The 17,729-nt window shown below is 43.3% G+C and overlaps 2 pseudogenes; one reads left to right on the forward strand and one right to left on the reverse strand.

Annotated features, from left to right (window-relative positions):
• Positions 1–5,605: 5,605 nt before the first annotated feature.
• On the reverse strand, positions 5,606–8,407 carry LOC147336739 (stonustoxin subunit alpha-like; annotated as a pseudogene).
• Positions 8,408–14,624: 6,217 nt separating this feature from the next.
• Positions 14,625–15,233, forward strand: LOC147336740 (uncharacterized; annotated as a pseudogene).
• The last annotated feature ends 2,496 nt before the right edge of the window (positions 15,234–17,729 follow it).

A 17,729-nucleotide genomic window follows, 5' to 3' on the forward strand; every position in this document is an offset into this window, starting at 1 on the left:
TAGTTTCTTCCTGCCGGCTGCCGTGGCTGACTTTTGAACTGGCGCGACACGCAGCTATGCAGGTTAGCATCATGCTGGTCCACTCTCCCAGCAAGCTGTTGGCGGTAATGCACCACCAACTGCCAATAAAACGACAAAGAAGAACAAGCTATGTGGGTATGTGAGTTGATAGGTTACTATCTTGGGCGCTTGCGCTTGCTGAGTGGATGAGTAAAAGAAGATGGCTTTGTCAAAAATACTTATAAAGTTATAAAGAGAGGAAGTCTGAAGAGCTGTTATGAAATCAAACATAAGAACTTCAACCAAAACTGTACACCTGGGTCTGACGGTAGAACAAGAAGAATAAATGAGGTATGAGCGGCTACACGGCTGATAACAGTCTGTGACAGCACAACAGCATATGAGTGTTCACTGTGAGCACGGTGGATTTTAGGAGGACACAAGACTTTCACTGACTGGAAAATGATAAAGAGTGAAAGGAAGCTGCAGCAGAAACACTTTTTAGTTTGGAAGAGAAACAATGTAACACTTTTAGATGGAAACAAAGTAAAGTGCAACAATTTACCTTCAATAAAAAATATATTACATCCTTACTAAAACTATAAACATTTGAACCGTTTGATACTGAAAAATAAAATGAAATAAACTCCATAAACAATCAAAATGAATTCAAACTGATCAGCAACATTAACTCAGGAGCACAATATATGAAACACTTTAACCTACAAAACAAAAACGAATCAAACAGTTTGTGCTGATTTCTTTCTTTGATCAAAATAACAAAGTCAGCATTAATGGCTCCGACGAGCACGTTTTGCAGTGCACAGCTTTTCAAAGCAGCTTTGAAGCAGGATCCTGCAGCTCTCAGCTCCTGCTCAGTGTTTAGCTGGGACCTGGACTTGTTACTTGTAACGCGTTACTGTAATCTGATTACTTTTTTCAAGTAACGAGTAAAGTAAGGGATTACTATTGCAAAATCTGTAATTAGATTACCGTTACTTTCCCGTAGGAACGCTGCGTTACTAAAACCGTGATTTTTTTTTTTTTTTTTTTTTTTTTGCGAGACTGTCTCACGACAGTGACGTAAGCGAGTGCGCCGTTAGTGACAACAGCTGTGTGCAGATCTACAGTGGATCATATATCGAGTGCGGGAGAGAGTATGAGCGTGCAGCATTTAAAGCGTGGAAGTACTGACCTTACTTTGAGTTTGATTCCATAAAAAGTGACAAAAACATTAGTGTCCGTTGTGCGTGGGAAGAAAACTTCTTTTTACAGCGAAAAAAAACCCCCTAAACTTCCGAGCAAGCACTGAGTGCGCAACGACGTAATGGGAAATTCACAGAGAAACTCACGCGGATTCTTCTTTTTTTTTTTTTTTTTTTTTATTCTAAATGACATCAGAAACAGCAGTATGCGACATTACGTGATGGCAGAGCTTCAGTTCATCCTTTGTCATTTTTTTTTTTTTTTTTAAATAAATAGGACAGGGGGAATGAATGAGAGAGAGAGAGAGGGGGAGAGAAAGAAAGAAAACCAAAGGGGAGAAGAGACGGTGAGAAGGGGGGGGAAGAGAGAGAAAAAAAAAAAAAACTCCTGGGTCACCTGTATGGAGAAAAAACAAACAAACAAACAGAGGAGACAGCAAACAACAAAGAGCAACATAATAATAGAGAAAACAAAGCACCATCACAATAAACTAGCTAGTCATAGATATCAGTATTTACTAAGTAATAAACGATATTGTGCAGCACGCAAGATAGACAGCGCACAGTGTGCTTTGAGGCAGCAGCCAAGAAAGCTTTAGTCCGCGTCTGTGAATACCCATGTGTGCATACCTGTGTGGATCAGCATGCTTGCATTCCAAAGGTTTCTCCATGTAATGATCTGCTAGGGAGTGTGGGGGGGGCCACAGCCCCGTCCTCCAGGGTGTGAAGCGGGTATGGAGGAGATCAAAACTCCAGACATCCAGAGGCCCCCAGAACACAAGAGACCATGGAAGACCAACAGAGGGGCAGCCGCGCCACTGTCCCAGTAAGAGCTGAGGAGAGTCCCAGATGAGGGCTCGCCCAGCAGCCGCGGAGCAGAAGTCAGGGGGAGTTGCAGTGACGCGCCCGTGAGCTCCGCCGGCCCCCAGCTGCGCCTGAGTGACCGAGCCCTAGGCCGAGAGGCCGGGGGCACCCCACCTCCAAAGGGGCCCGAGCGAGCCCCAGGCCCCAGGCCCCGACAAGCGGCCGCCAAGGAGTGAGCCGGTGTGTACCCGGACGCCCACCCCCAGACACAAAGAACCACCAACACACCGACACCTGAGGGAGTCCGCCACCGGCAGGGGAAGTGGTGGTGGGTGGAGATAGGCCTCCAAACCTTGGAGGGCCTGAGGTGTCCCCAGAGAGGTGGCGTCTGATACCCAACCTGACATATAGACACAGACATACAGGCACACACAGACACAAACATCCATTCCCACCCTCATGCTCTCATATGCACTCACTCCACACTCAACCAACGTGGAGACAGACATAAAGAGACGCTGTACACACAATCACACTCCCCAAGCGTACGCTACAAACCGGGTCTAGGTACCCTTGCCCCTGGAGGGGGGAATTGCACCCAGACCCAGGTGGTGTTACCCTTTTCCCTGCGGTGGGGAGAGGCAGACCACCCCGACTCCGCAGCAGCAGGGAGGCCCCACACCCCAGACCGCAGTCGGACGGCCAACTCCTCCTACTAGCCCTCCCGCTCCAGCAGGCCGCAGAGAATGGGGGTGGGAGAAGACTCCAAACGCGGATTCTTCAACTGACCGCAGCACACCTGCACCAGGGTAAACCTCCGCCTACCCTGCTCCTGCTTTACAGGTGAAAATAGAGCAAAAGGACCGCTGAGTCTTTGACTTTATTTATTTTCTGCTGTGTTTTACTTGCATCTGTTTGAAAGAGTGAGTGTAAACACAAAAAGTATTTTATTTTATGTGCTGGAATGTGCAGAAAATAGGTTTAAATGTTAAACTAATTTATTCAAGTCAGAGAATGTTGCATATAATTAAATATTTTGCTTGATGCATAAAGTTAAAAGATTAAAACTGATAAAACAAATTAAAAAAAGAGAGACTTTTCCATTTGATTACATTTTGTATGATGGATTATGTAGAAAAAGTAGAATTGGGCTGAAAGATCTATCGCTTTATCACCTCTTCAGGTTGTAAATCGTGTTTTTAAAAAGTAACCAAGTAACTAAGTAATTAATTACTTTTGAAAATAAGTAATCAGTAAAGTAACGGGATTACTTTTTTGGGGGAGTAATCAGTAATTAGTTACTGATTACTTTTTTCAAGTAACTTGACCAACACTGCCCGGGAGGGGCCATGCTAACACCTGCTGCTCTCTGGCAGCAGCACCATGCTCTCCTTTGTTTTAAATGCACTTTAGACAAACACGCAGCAACACTACACATGAGCAGGAGGAGGGAGGTATGGGGTCTTCACACACCCCCGTTCTCTGCTAGCCATTGGGGCGGGGGGGCTGGGAGGAGATGTTGGCTGTCCGATTGGCCTCCCTGCTGCTGCGGAGCCTGGGACGGTCTGCTTGCCTCCACCCCGGGGGGAAGGGTAACATCTCTTGGGTCTGGGTTCTGTTTCCCCCTCTGGGGGCGAGGGTACCTGGACCCGGGGTATAGAGTATGTTTGGGGAGTGTGATTGTGTGTACATGTCCATTTATGTCAGTCCTTACGTTCGGTGAGTGCTGAGTGTTTGTATATGTGTGCATGAGGGTGGGAACTCATGTTTGTGTCTGTGTGCGCCTGTTTGTCTGTGTCTATATGTCAGGTCGGGTCTTAGACTCCACCTCTCTGGGAACTCCCAGGCCCTCCAAGGCCTATCTCCCCTCACCACACTCCCTGCTGGTGACTGATGCCCTCAGGGGTCGGTGCATTGGTGGTTCTTGGTGTCCGGGGCTGGGCGCTCAGGTATTTACCGGCTCACTCCCGGTGGCTACCTGGCGGGGCCTGGCGCCTGTTGCTCGGTCAGGCCTCCTCCGGGGTGCGGGGGGACCTCGGGCCTCCGGCCTCTGGGCCTGCGGCTCGGTTCACTCTGGCACAGCTGGCTGCCGGCGGAGCCGTTGGGCACGCCGGTGCAGCCCCCTCTAGCTTCTGCTCGGTGGCTACTGGGTGACGCCTCGTCTGGGGATCCTCAGCCCTTCCCATGAGGGTGGCACAGATGCCCCTCCGGTGGTCCTCCTTGGGCTCTCGCACTCTGGGGCCTGGATCTCCTCCATGCCTGTTTCATGCCCTGGGGGACGGGGCTATGGCTCGCTACATCCTCTTGCAGACATTACATGTGGAAACCATTTGAATACAAGCGCGCTGATCCACACAGGTGTGCACACGGGTGTTCATTGTTCGTAGACTTAAATTACACCTTTCTTGGCTGCTACTTCAAAGCACATTGTGCGCTGTCTGTCCTGCGTGCTGCACAACACATTATTTGACCACAAGTGTCTGTGAAGGTTCTCAGTCATCCAGGTCATCGTAGTCAAAGGAGCCTCTGTCAGCAAAGAGGCACAGAAAAGAAGATCAGACACCAGTGAGGGAGGATAAGAAGGACAGATGCAACAACATTGTCATCCCCTATGTAGCCGGTGTATCAGAAAAACTCAGGAGAGTTTTCTCCAAGCATGACATCCCGGTGTATTTCAGACCCAGCAACACGCTCAGACAAAAACTGGTTCACCCGAAAGACAAAACGCCAAAACACAGACTTAACAATGTGGTGTATGCTGTACAGTGCAGCGAGGAATGCCCAGACCTCTACATTGGAGAGACCAAACAGCCACTTCACAAGCGCATGGCACAACATAGGAGAGCCACCTCCACAGGACAAGACTCAGCAGTCCATCTGCATCTTAAGGATAAAGGACACTCTTTCTAGGATGCCAATGTTCACATTTTGGACAGAGAGGACAGATGGTTTGTGTACAAACACATCACATGTCAGTTGTCAGCAGAAGTGTAGAGAGAACAAAATGTAAGCGCTGAGAACTTCAGAATCTGAGATTTGTCCAGATTTGTAGAGGAACAGATCAGATTTATTTTGTTTATATCATGTTCAGTCTTTCAAAATTAGAAAAGGCAGAATTTGTGTTGTTCAAACACACTGATTCCACAAAAAGACACAAATGTGAAATTGCCTAGCTAACAGTTACAGAGCTACATGATGATAATTATATGTGAAGACATCTGCTTTTTTTAAATATAGCTCCATGCTTGCATTTACATCTGTGACCATCGGAGAGCAGTAAGCACTCATTAGTCTGTTCCTCTTTACTGATGTCAGTGTTTCTGTCAGTTTAATAATATCTGTGTTCAAATATGTTTCAATTAAGTTCAGTATTCCAACATTGAAATGAACTTTATCATCTCAGCTGAACTGAGCTTCAGAGAAACACTGCATACTGATGTCTGTGAAGCTTTGACAGAAAAACAGTTTAAAACATCAAGTGATTGAATCCATGAATCTAAAAATGTGTTTCTGAGTGAAAGAGACAGACGTGTACAGACTGAACTATCTGTTCAAGAATCAGAGTGTTAAAGGACACTAACATGACACTCTTTAAACTAAACTACACACAGACACACTGAGGAACCACATGAGACTGTAAATCCAGGATAAAGAGGTTCAGTGAATGTGGTGTGGAAGGTGTGGAGGTGGATCAGAGAGTCAGAGGAGACTCTGTAGAAGGACACAGTGCCAGCAGGACAGTCCACATACACTGCTGCTCTGTTAGAGACGGAGGAGGAGGAGGAGGTGGAGGAGATGGGTGTTTCTCTGTTATTGTGCCACACAGAGGAATAATGATCAGAGCAGCAAAGACTCCAGGACTGATCATTTCCACCAAACACACACTGATCACTCCTTCCTTTCCTTTTGATTCCTCTGTAACTCACTGATATCCAAGCCCTCCTCGTCCACTCGACCTCCCAGTAACAGTGACCAGTCAGACCATCTCTACACAGCAGCTGTTCACAAACATCAAATCTGTCTGGATGATCAGGATATGACTGAACCTCCTGTTGTTGTCAGACAGTTGGAGCTTTGTGTTCACTGTGTTTGTGTCGATTGTGAGTTGACAGGAATCTGATGGAGAGAACAAACACAATCCAGCTGCAGTTATTGATCCATCATCTGTTCATTGATTGACCGTTTGATGATGACTCCTGATATCAGAATGATGAAGATGGTTGAATGTGTGCTGCTTTGTTTTCATGAATCCCATTAAAAACACACTTACACTTCCTCAGACCTCCTGGTCTCAACCATCGGACTCCAGCAGGCTCCACCCTGAAAGGAGGAGGGGGGTCAGAGCAGCACAGTCAGCATGCACACATGGACATTACATGACTCTCACACACACACTGTTACACACTGATAAAGGAACAGTCCAACATTTTGACACATAAATGTTTAAACTTCAAAAGAGCAAAACTCATAATCACATCACATTTAATCTCCTTTATTAAGCACGATGTCCAGGGAGCATTGACATGTGCCACAGTCAAGGTTCAACACACTGTGACATTCATGCTGTCAGGGAGTGGATGCATGTTAAATGTAAAGACTGGGACTGGGTACAAAAACTGATTCAGTACAGGTAGAGGGCAGCAGCCAGTGCATCACATATTTGGAGCTAATGCAGCGGTCATCACACCACATACTGCTTTCTATGTAAAGGAGCCTTCATTCTCAGATTAGGGTGTTTGTGACCATAAAGTCTGTCTCACAAGGGCAGCCACTGGTCCAGGCGAGGATGCCTCCACAGTGGGATGTCTGAGGGTGCAGACATGGGTGAAGTTAGAACCAGGTGCCAGTTGACCTGTGTACCTCTGGAGATAGGAGTTATTGTTTCACTCCACCAAAAGCAGGAGAGAAAGATGTTTATTAATAATCCTTCTAATTAATAAATGCTCTGTAGAGCAAAATTGTTGAAGGTAAACAAACATAAATGATGGAAACAGCATCAACCAATCACAATGCTGCACTCTTGCAGGAGGAGGTTGTGATTTGATGCATGTGATGAATATATTTTTTTCTTGTTCTCGTAACAGGAAAATTATCTTTTATTTTTGTATATTTATACTAACATAAGTGCATTTAAAGGCTCGTCATCTTGATTTATTTATTCAGAAATGATATCAAACAATAATACAGGGAAACCTTGAATTAAATGACAAAATTCTTGGTCATTGATGGTTACAGCTAACAGTGTCTCTGGGACCACTTTTGACAGCATTTGACTGAAGTGCTGGTTGGCTGCAGGGCCACCATGAAGGCTCTTTCTGGAGCTCTCAGTGCTGCAACACATATCCTGCAGTGCAGGCTGCAGGGTACCAGGACCAGTGGTTGTTAATGCTACATCCACTTTACAGTCAAAAACACCCACTAGTCTGATTTTATCCTTTGAGACCCCATACAGACATCTACTGTTTATGTTAGACCAGAATGGGAAAAATGTTCCTATATGTGTGATTGTTCAAATAACACTGGTTTCCAGCATTAAGTAATCAGACAGAGCCAGTTTCCTCATCTATCAGACACTGTTTGTGGCTGTAACGGCCATCTACATACCTCAGAGTGTCCAGTCTTAGCTGCTCAAGCATCTTCACTCCTGCCTCTCCTGGGTTATTGTAGCTCAGGTCCAGCTCTTTCAGATGGGAAGAACTGGAGCTAAAAGCTGAGACCAGAGACTTGCAACCTTCCTCTGTGATCAGGCAGCCTGACAGCCTGCAGACATGACAAATACTCTTAGAGAAGAGAGAAATAGCTAAATGCAAACAGGAAATTGCAGCCAAAGATGAAACAGGAGTTAAAAATAGCCATTAGTCAATCTAAACCTTAGATTGTAAACCTCTAAACCTCATCTACTGAACATTTCAAGAACGCTGACCTGAGTGTTTCTGTCACAGTTCTGGGTTGGTTCGACCCAGCATTCGAAGTTTATGTTTTGGTTTATTTTTGAATGATCGTTTTGTTACTCTTGTGCTTTGTTGATTATTATTATTATTATTATTGGAAATCTATGTGTCTGTTTATTCATGTTTTAGGAATTGTCCTTCGGTTGTGTCTGTATAGTATAGTTCTAGTTCCATGTGTCATTTTCTGTCTCAGTGTCGAGTCTGCAGCTTTGTGTAGTGTTTTCTTGTTTCCTGTTTTATTGTGAAGGTCTGCATCTCATGTGAGCGTGTTCAGTTTTACCTCCCTTGTCTCGTCTCGTTAATTACTGCCAGCTGTGTCCACCGCCTGTGTGTAATCTCCCTGTGTTTCTCTGTGTATTTAAGTCGCGTCTTCTTCATTGTAGTTGCTGGTCCGTCTGTGTATCCACCGTGTCTCACTGTGAGAGTGTGATCTAGATAAAATATCATCTCTATAGAGGTTAAATCATGTGGAGGGTTAATTAATCATCAATAATCAATCAATTAGTCATCATTAACCCTTTAAGACCTACCATAGAACCAAGTCCGCCAGAGCTTATATTATATTTTTACATGCTGTGGAGCCATTTTTGGGAGCATTTCAAGTTGCTATACATCAATACAACCATTATAGCCCAAACTTTAATAATATGTCTGCATTCGGTGCATAGTAATTACATAAATTGCAAAAAAGTGCAATAAACTACAAAAAAATTGAAAATGGTTTTTGTTTTTTTAACATATATTTCTAGTTAGAGAAATTTAAGAGGCTTATCCCTCAAAACTGTAAATACAAAAAAGTTGCACAAACTAGTTTCCCACCACAGGAAATTTATTTTAAGTGTCTTCATAGTTTTATTTTTGAAATACACCAATTTTCATATACTGCAGGAAAAACGAAAATAAATATTATAGTGCAAATTTGCAAAATGACAGCATATGCATCACAATAAACTATTTCCAGCAGTGCAATATGAGTCCTAAGCATCCCAGAAACGACACAGAAAGTCATGAAGTCAAACATAACTTTTAAAAACACAAGTATAAGCTCGAGAGTCCACGATGGTAAAAAAAAACTACATTTCCGCAAAATGACGTCACTTCCGGTTTCGGGCAGGTCATGCGGTCATGTGATAGTTCGCGCTGATGGACGTAGGAAGTGTTACAAACAGCTGATCGGATCGGCGAAGCGTGTTTCAGGAATATCATGTTTTTGTTGCTGCAAGTGATTTTTATGCAGTTTTTGCAAAGCTTTATGTGGAAGGAAACTGTGACCTAGGACAAGCTGATGGCATAAGATGTAAGTACAACTCCTCCAGTTTCATATGCAAAAAATATTATTGTGCTAGCTTACGTGGTTGCAGAGCTACCGGGATTTAAAAATAGTTACGCAAAACAGAGCGTGTCCGCTCCGATCGGCTGTAAAGGGTTAAATAATTAAATGTCATTAATGAATTAAGTTCAAAATACTTAATAAATTAAATACATACATCATTGATTTAATGCCAAGTAATTTCCAATAAATTCATTTCAAATTTATTGATTTTAAATATATTTAATTAATCACTTATTGACACAGTTAATTAATTATTTAAGAATCTATTTATTTAATTCATTTGGGCCCTTCTAGCCCTGCAGCTGTGCACGTGCTCACATATCCGCTGGTATGTATCCTACAGGTATTCTCACAGCAGTGCTCTGAACATTAAATGACCAGCAGATGTCAGTTCTTCATAATAAGCAGTTAAACGAGGCTTTGTGTGATCTGCCTTTGGGTGAAGCAACTGGCCGGAAAATTGGACACATTCACAGAGCTTTACCACACCATCACTAGACAACAATGGAATTATTTTAACTAAAAACAAATAATCAGAAAGTCTTCTGCCTGGTCTCGTACCTCTGTGTTTCTGTAACATGAATAATGAGCTGAAATCTCCTCACGACACCACCGATCAGCTCCAAGGGCCCTCGAGTTTACCTGCATGCATCCTGTTCACCTGTCAGCTGTTTAACACATGCTGCTTATTCAGGAAACACGCCCCCATTACCTGGTGACAGTCACAGTTTAATGCGGGCCGCTGTTTGTCAATATAAAATTATTTAGTTCTAATATTGTGCACACAATTTGCAAAAGTACCATAGTTTTAGGCCAATAAAACACACTGTCGATTTTTGAGAAAATTAGAGGATTTTAAGTTTGTCTAAGAGTGCGAAAAATATGACAGCTTGTTTCCTCAGAGCACAGCTGCTGGAGCTTGTGTTTACCCTCAAAGTGTCACGATGTACAAAGGGGACTCACGCGCTGGACTCCAGGGATGATGCACACAAGAAAATGTATTAAAGAACAATGTCCAATGAGTGTATATACAAAGATGCGGGGCAGTGCTATGTACAAAAGGTGAGGGGGGCAGGGCTCCGGGGAGAATCCAGGGGAACTTAGATGCTCGACTTTCACTGACGCGATCCTCACAACGATCCAGCGAAGAACAGCTGTTGCTTCCTGGCTTAAATATCGTCCACACTGATGAGGCAGCACAGGTGTTTCTTCCTCCGAGGGCGTGGGCCAAGGGCGTGAACCCATAATGAGTTCAGCCCTGGCGAGAGAGAGACCTAGAGAGAGAGAGAGAAATGGGAAATGTCAGTCTGGCACGATTCATTCACGGACCGGACCGCTGATATACACCATAAATGTTGGAGCCAAATTAGTCTGGCGTAGACATGTTGATCAGATTCTAGATGCAGAATGTCACGTGGTTCCAGAGCAACCTGAGAGGACACAGCTACACCTCAAGATTCAGAAGAGTTTGCCCTCGCTTCACCACCTGAGGTTCAGGGTTTACGTGAAACCACCAATGTTCAAACACCTGAACTTTCCACACAGAGCACTATGGACTCTGACCAAACAGGCAGACATTACCCTGAGAGAAATCGCAGAGCACCTCAGAGACTGAACTTATAGGTTTCCAGTTCATTTTGTAAGGAAAGCAGTTAAAATGTTTAAGAGGAAACAACCTAAATCTGTGTTGTAAATCACTGAGTAGGTGTCATATTTCAGTTTAAGTACAATTATTGGGTTACGGCATTTACCTGAAAATATCTCGATTGTTTGATACTTAATGTGTTCATCAAAGCTGGATGGGAGGAGCTGTTATGTATTTAGTAAAATCAGTTTATATTTTGTGGTAAAGTAGAGAACACCAAGTGTGGTGCATGTGCGCATTGATATGCCTGTGCCTTTCCACTACATGGTTAATAAAGTAAGTTACTAACAACCAAACAGGTGTTGTTACTTTACCAGTTAAGTTATAAGAGAGAACATAACAAACTGGTTGAGATCCTGGATTAAAGAGGGAATGGGAAGGGAAGAGGAATACAGAGGACTGATTGGTCGATTTGTGAGGTGGTGTGAGGAGAATCACCTGAAACTGAATGTGGCCAAATCAAAGGTGCTGGTGGTGGACTTTGGCAGAAACAGATCCCTCCTCTGTCTGCACTGGTGGGAATGATGTTGAAATAGTCACATCCTTTAAGTATCTGGGAGTTCATCTGGATCACAAGTTGGAGTGGTCTGCCAACATGGACGCTGCCTACAAAAAGGGTCTGAGCCAGCTTTACTTTCTACGAAGGCTCAGATGGTAAATGGACCACCTGGAGGAGGTGATCTGTGACACACTGCTGTCAATCGTGGACAATGACTCTCACCCCTCCATGATACACTGGACAATCTGCACAGCAGTTTCAGCAACAGGTTCCTTCAATCCCGCTGTCTGAGGGAACGTTACGTCAATGCAGCTTGTCACTTTGTACACCACAATATATTTGCACACATACCTATCCTTTTATACTGGTATGTATATTTATACCTATATTTTCCTATTTCTCTATTTATCTGAATATTTATCTATCATAACTGTTTCTACACTCACTTTATATGAGTGCTTGTTGTTTCTTGTATATTTGCTGCTATGACAACTCAGTTTCCCTCCTGGATTAATAAAGTTTCTCTGATTCTGAAATACAGTGAGCCATTATATTTGTAGTTTCTAACAAACAATATAAAGGCTCAGCAACCGATAGTGCCACAGCACGTCCCACTGGCAGCTGAAGGAACTTTTAAACAAAGGACTTTGTAATTGAAGCTTTATTTATACAGGTCGGCTCATTGAGACTCAATGTCTCATTTACAAGAGAGACCTGTTCCAGACAAACATATTAAAATTACAACAATAAAAGAAAAGTTTGTGTAATGTACTCAGTCACATTAAAAACGAGAACAAGTTCCCAGAGATGGTTTCACAAAAACATGTGTACGTCTTTTGAAGTCTGCAAGTGAAATCAACGGAGAGCCTTAAATCCTTCGGTTATGTTTTCCATGAAGACGGAGCAGAAAAGGAGAACGCCTTCTTCCCAAGCTCTGCATGAACTGATGGAACAGTGGATGTAATGATGTCCTGAGACTGCAGGCTGTGACTAAACTGTTTGCCTAACATGTACTCTGATGAATAGGAGGCAGTAACCCAGAAACAGATTTATAGATAAAATGATACTAATGGACCATCCTGTGTAAGACCAATGAGGACCAGTTAACCAGAGAACACAGAGTACAGTGGTGTGTTAAAGGTTTACAGACAGTTATAAATCTTAATGCCCCATGATGGACAAAATCCAACAGATGAAGAGAGCGAGCAGAGTCATTTATATAAATCATGTCACTGTAATCCAGGGCAGGTAAAAAAAAGGTGGCAGCAACAAGCTTTTTCCTGTGAAACATGATCTGTTCCTGGAAGAGAAGCCCAACTTCAGCCTCAGTGTCTTTATTAGATGTTCAATGTGTGGCTTATAGGAACGACTGTCATCAACCACAATACCGAGGTATGTGTACGAGGCCACAGTTTCAATAGAAATACTTTGAGCAGATACAGGAGAAGGAAATAAAGCCGGACCCTCTTTCTGTTTGTGAACAACATGACTTTGGTTTCTTCTACATTTAAAGCCAGTCTGAGCCAGCTGAGACTGAATACTATCAACAGCTGCTGTAATGGTTTGAAAACTATGTTGATGGTATAAAATGAACAGATGCATCTAGATTTTGTGCCACACCGTTGACATAAGTAGCCCAGGACAGAACCCTGTGCACTCGTTTAGTGACATTTAAAAAGCTGGAAGAGAGACCATTGAGCTGAACGCACTGCTGATGTCCAAAAGAACATTAGAGAAGCAGCCAGCTGCTCGGTCTGAAAGGCCTATTTCCAGTAATCTATGACATAAAATGCTGTGGTCAGCAGCTCAGCTCATAAACCAAGGGACTGGGAGCAGCTGCTACTGAGTGTTGCTGGAGTTCCTGTGCTGTTAGATCCTCATCCTCTCCACGCAGCTTGGAAGTAGGTGAAGTTGTGCCAGAAGAGTTTTTGTTGTGGTCGACAGTGTCAAAGACTTTGATAGATCAATAAAAAGAGCTGCACAGTAGTTCTTTGCATCCAGCGCTTCATAGACGTCTTTGAGAACTTTTATCCAAGCAGTTCCAGTACTGTGCAGTTTCCTAAAACCAGACTGGAAGGGAGATAAAATCATATTTTCATCCAGATAACTTTGAAGTTGATTATTTACCAGCCTTTGAAGAACCTTAGATAAGACACAGAGTTTGGAAATTGGCCTGTAATTACTAACTGTTGAAGAATCACCAGCTTTCAGTGGGGGAGTACAGAGGCACACTTCCACATCTGTGGTAAAGCCTTCTGTTGTAGAGAAAGATTAAAAATATAAGACACTGGCTCAGCTATGATATTTGCAGCCAAGTGCAAGAAGGAAGGAGAACGACTGTCAGGACGAGTTTCTGGTGTTGGGGCTATTCAAAGCCTTACAAACCTCTCTTTTGGCTCTGTGGACAAGAGATATTTTATTTTGTATTTTTATGATGACATTTTATAATCAGAACTATCATTGATTAATCATTTATCATTGTTGAATCTGATGACAGCATAATCTCTGAATTATATCTATGGTAATCTGAGCAGGATATTAATGTATGCATATTATCATCATTTTAATCAGTCTTAAAGGGTATTCACATCATTGTATGCACACCTCTCGATACTGTGGGTCCAGTTGGGCCTCCTAAATTCACTTGCACATAGTCAGGGCTACACAAACATGCACATACAGAGTAAAACACGCACGTTCACATACACACTTATTAAGGAAAGGGAGGTCGTCTCAGGACAGCCTCTGTTGGACTCACAGTCTCACAAAATGCACAACCATATCACACACTTGTTTTTCTCTAAAGTAGCATCTGATGTCTATATAAGGAGAACTTTTGGAGTGTGGGGAACTGATATCATTTCCAGTAAGGTCTAACTGTGTGACGTCATCATGGGTAATATAAGGATGGAGAGCCTCCGCCCGGCGGAGAATCTGTTGCAAGTTTTCTGCGCAAAGTGTGTAATAAAGATCACTATTTTGACACCTGCCTGGACTCAGCCTGCTTTCTTCTCTTACCCAAATCGAACGAATTTTAACAGCTCTCAGCGAAGGCGGTCGCACTTTTCTCCTCTCCTCCTCACTCTTATCTTCCCTGCTTAGCCTCTATGTCCTTGTCTTGTCTTGTGTGGATTACTTTCCCTGGAATAGACTCACACGGTTGTTCTCTAAAACCTAAAAGAGAATTATGGATTTGATCAACTGGTCTCTAAATGCTATTGACACCCTTTTCTCAACGAGAAGTCTGGGCTCGGGAGAGCCTGAGTGCCCTGGAGGGACTTTCCCTGCCGGATACACGATGGACGGGTGGCAGAACTGGAGGGTCATGTGTCTGGCGGGACTGTCGATCGAGGACGCTGAAGATATCTATCTATTCGGAACCATGATAACAGGGTTTGTGCTGATCGGAGTTGGCTTGGCCCTGGTTTATCGGAGAAATAAGAGAGCGGAACCGGCTGTTCAAACCCCCCCAAGGCTGCCCGCTGGAATTGAAGCGATGGGACGAGGCGCGACCTCTCACAACGAACGTAATATGGTCAACACCTTGGAGATGCTTACAGCTGCTGTGAAGGCTCAAAGCAACAACATTGAGCGTATGAGGGGATACATCAGAGAGAGGCCTGCTCAAAATAAGACCCTTGAGTGACAGTTGGACGACATCACGGAACGGATCACTGCAGCTGTGAGGTCTCAGAATCAAAAGAATGACAACACCATGGAACAGAAGTTTGATACCATCATGGGGAGGCTCGCGGCTCTCCAACAGGAGATCGAGAGACCAGCATCGGAGTGTTAAAGAGCAGCCTGAAAATTCTCCTGGGCTGCTCGCATGGAAATTTACAAATCAACATTGAGATTGCGGACCCCCATAACGGTGCCAGCTGCAGGCCCAAGGCTGGAGCCGAACAATCACTCCCTGATAACGACTGTGTTACGGCTATTCTTCCCGTCCCATGCAAGGACACCTGGATTGGCTGGAGGACTGTTTACTTAGCCTGATAGGCCGAAGGACACTGTCTCAGCTAAACTATGGACACGCACACACACACACTTACACTGATAAGCACTCACTCATCCCCCCTCCCTTTCCAACGCCTTCGATGCTTGTGCCCTACCGGGGAAGATAGCAGTCAACTGGACCAGCACAGATGCTGCAGGACCGGATGCGCTGTCTACACCGGCTCTCTCTTACCCTTTACCCGCCCCTGTTGCTTGTCTTGTGTTTCTATGGTATATTGATAGTCATGTGCTTTTGTGCTGAGGTGTTTTTTCTGTTATCACACTTTTCTTCCACTAGGAGCTCAGTCTGAGTGGAGTTTTTTTTCTCCTCCTCTTACCTCATGTAGTGTATTTTCGTTGTTTTTTCCTATCAGCCTACCTTCTGACATGTCTGCCCAATGTGATGTTTGTGTAAAGTTGGTCAGAAGGTTCCTTTGTGAGTGCGCATGCGCCATTAGCGTGCTGCCTGCTGTAACCCCTAATTTCCCTCGGGATTAATAAAGTATTCTGATTCTGATTCTACTGTGACAGGTGTGAAGGAAAAGGTATCAGTAACCAGGAACTACGAGCAGAGTTGTGTGCAAGAGGTTTACCATCAGATACTGTGCTGAACAAAGAACAAGAAGCAACAAAGTGTTTGTTAAAGCAACATTTCAGTTTTGTGTGACACAGGAGTGGAGTCGATATTTAAGTGAGGAGGAAGCTCTGAGGAGTCACAGCTGGCAGAGACACTTTATAGTTTGCCAAAACCTCCTACGGTCGTTTGGACTGTCAGTCGTTAAAGTAAAAAATAGTTACATTGGATCTTGATGATGGAGGCAGTAATCCCATTACACAGCTAATGAAAACGTAGCCAATCAGCATCAGAGCCAGACTTCCTGCCCAGGCCTGGTTTCTCTCATGTAGGAGATCGGCCGGTACTGAACCAAACCAGGCCTGTCCCGACCTTTCACCCTGACCTGGCAAAAAGGGGCGTGTCTGTCCACAAAGTAGACACAACTCTCCTGTAAATGTTCCCAAACTGACATTGTCAGCCTGTTTAATACGACCCCAGTTCAAACTGATGCGGGCTCGGAGCGTGAGATTTTAGTGTTTCTCACAGCACCAACTATGCAGTGATCACTCATGTTAGGAAGCACACGACGTGATGCACGTGTAACCCAGACAGTTTTTAACATCTGCTGGTGTTTCACATTCAGCCAGAGGCCCAGGGTTAGGTTGGATACCAGACAATAATAAAAGCATCGTTATTAGACTCTAGAGCTCGTTTATAGCTGACACCACATGTAGAGTTTAAGTTCACACAGAGACGATGACATTTTTCTAAAACCAGCAAACAATAAACAAGAAATGTAACAAGAGTTTCAGAAGAAGCTGTTTTACAGAGAAATGATTCCCTGAAGACAAAATTATTATTATCATCTTTATTTCTCCAGGTGAAAATTTAATTGAGATTAAAAATGTTGTTTTCAAGAGAGACCTGGCATCATGGCAGAAAGAGTCAGAAATACATCATAATTCAAACAAATACAAAATAGGAAAAACATCCTACATAAACTTCATAAACTTTCATTAACAGACTTTGAACAATGGACTTCAAACTTCCCCCCAAAACAACAGAAACACATTTGAAGATAATGAATGACATTTATCCCTCTAAAGAAGGACTTAGACTACGATTTAATATGAATGAGAACATGTTCATAAATGGATGCAACCAAAGATTTCATCAATCCCTGATTTAGAGACAACAGAACATTTGGTTTGATTTCACAAGATAAGAATGACGACTGAGTTGGAAGATTGTTTTATGTTTAGTCAAATCTTTCATACATAAAGTCGGATTACAAAATCATCCCCTAAGTTTGTTGTTTTATTCAAGGAATTGAAATTATAGAGAAAATCTGTGAAATGACTTAAAGAAAACAAACCACAAAAACTCTATGATGCTCTAAACCCCCTGGTTTAGGTCGGCAACCTTTCTGATGATGAGTGCATCTAACATTTCCTCAGAAGTCAATGTGCCATATGATTGCATTAGCAATAAATGACACACTATATAGAACCACTTTATAGGATTATATTTGTGCGCAGATGTTTGCAGCTATCAGCGAATAGTTATCAGCTATTTTGAAACAAAAAAAGACTTTTTATCCATAACAGCAAATGAACTGTACAGCAGAAAATACAAATGCTATTTATGGTCTCCTCACAACAATGATAAGAAAAATAAACTGGGCCAATATGTCATGTTTGTTAATACAGAGACACACATGTTAATGTGATCTCTGGT

The sequence above is a fragment of the Aulonocara sp. 'chitande type north' Nkhata Bay genome, linkage group LG3 (assembly GCF_057382095.1).
Source record: "Aulonocara sp. 'chitande type north' Nkhata Bay isolate Kocher_YH1m ecotype deep benthic linkage group LG3, A_spYH_male_GT1.1, whole genome shotgun sequence".
In the NCBI taxonomy this organism is placed as follows: domain Eukaryota; kingdom Metazoa; phylum Chordata; class Actinopteri; order Cichliformes; family Cichlidae; genus Aulonocara; species Aulonocara sp. 'chitande type north' Nkhata Bay.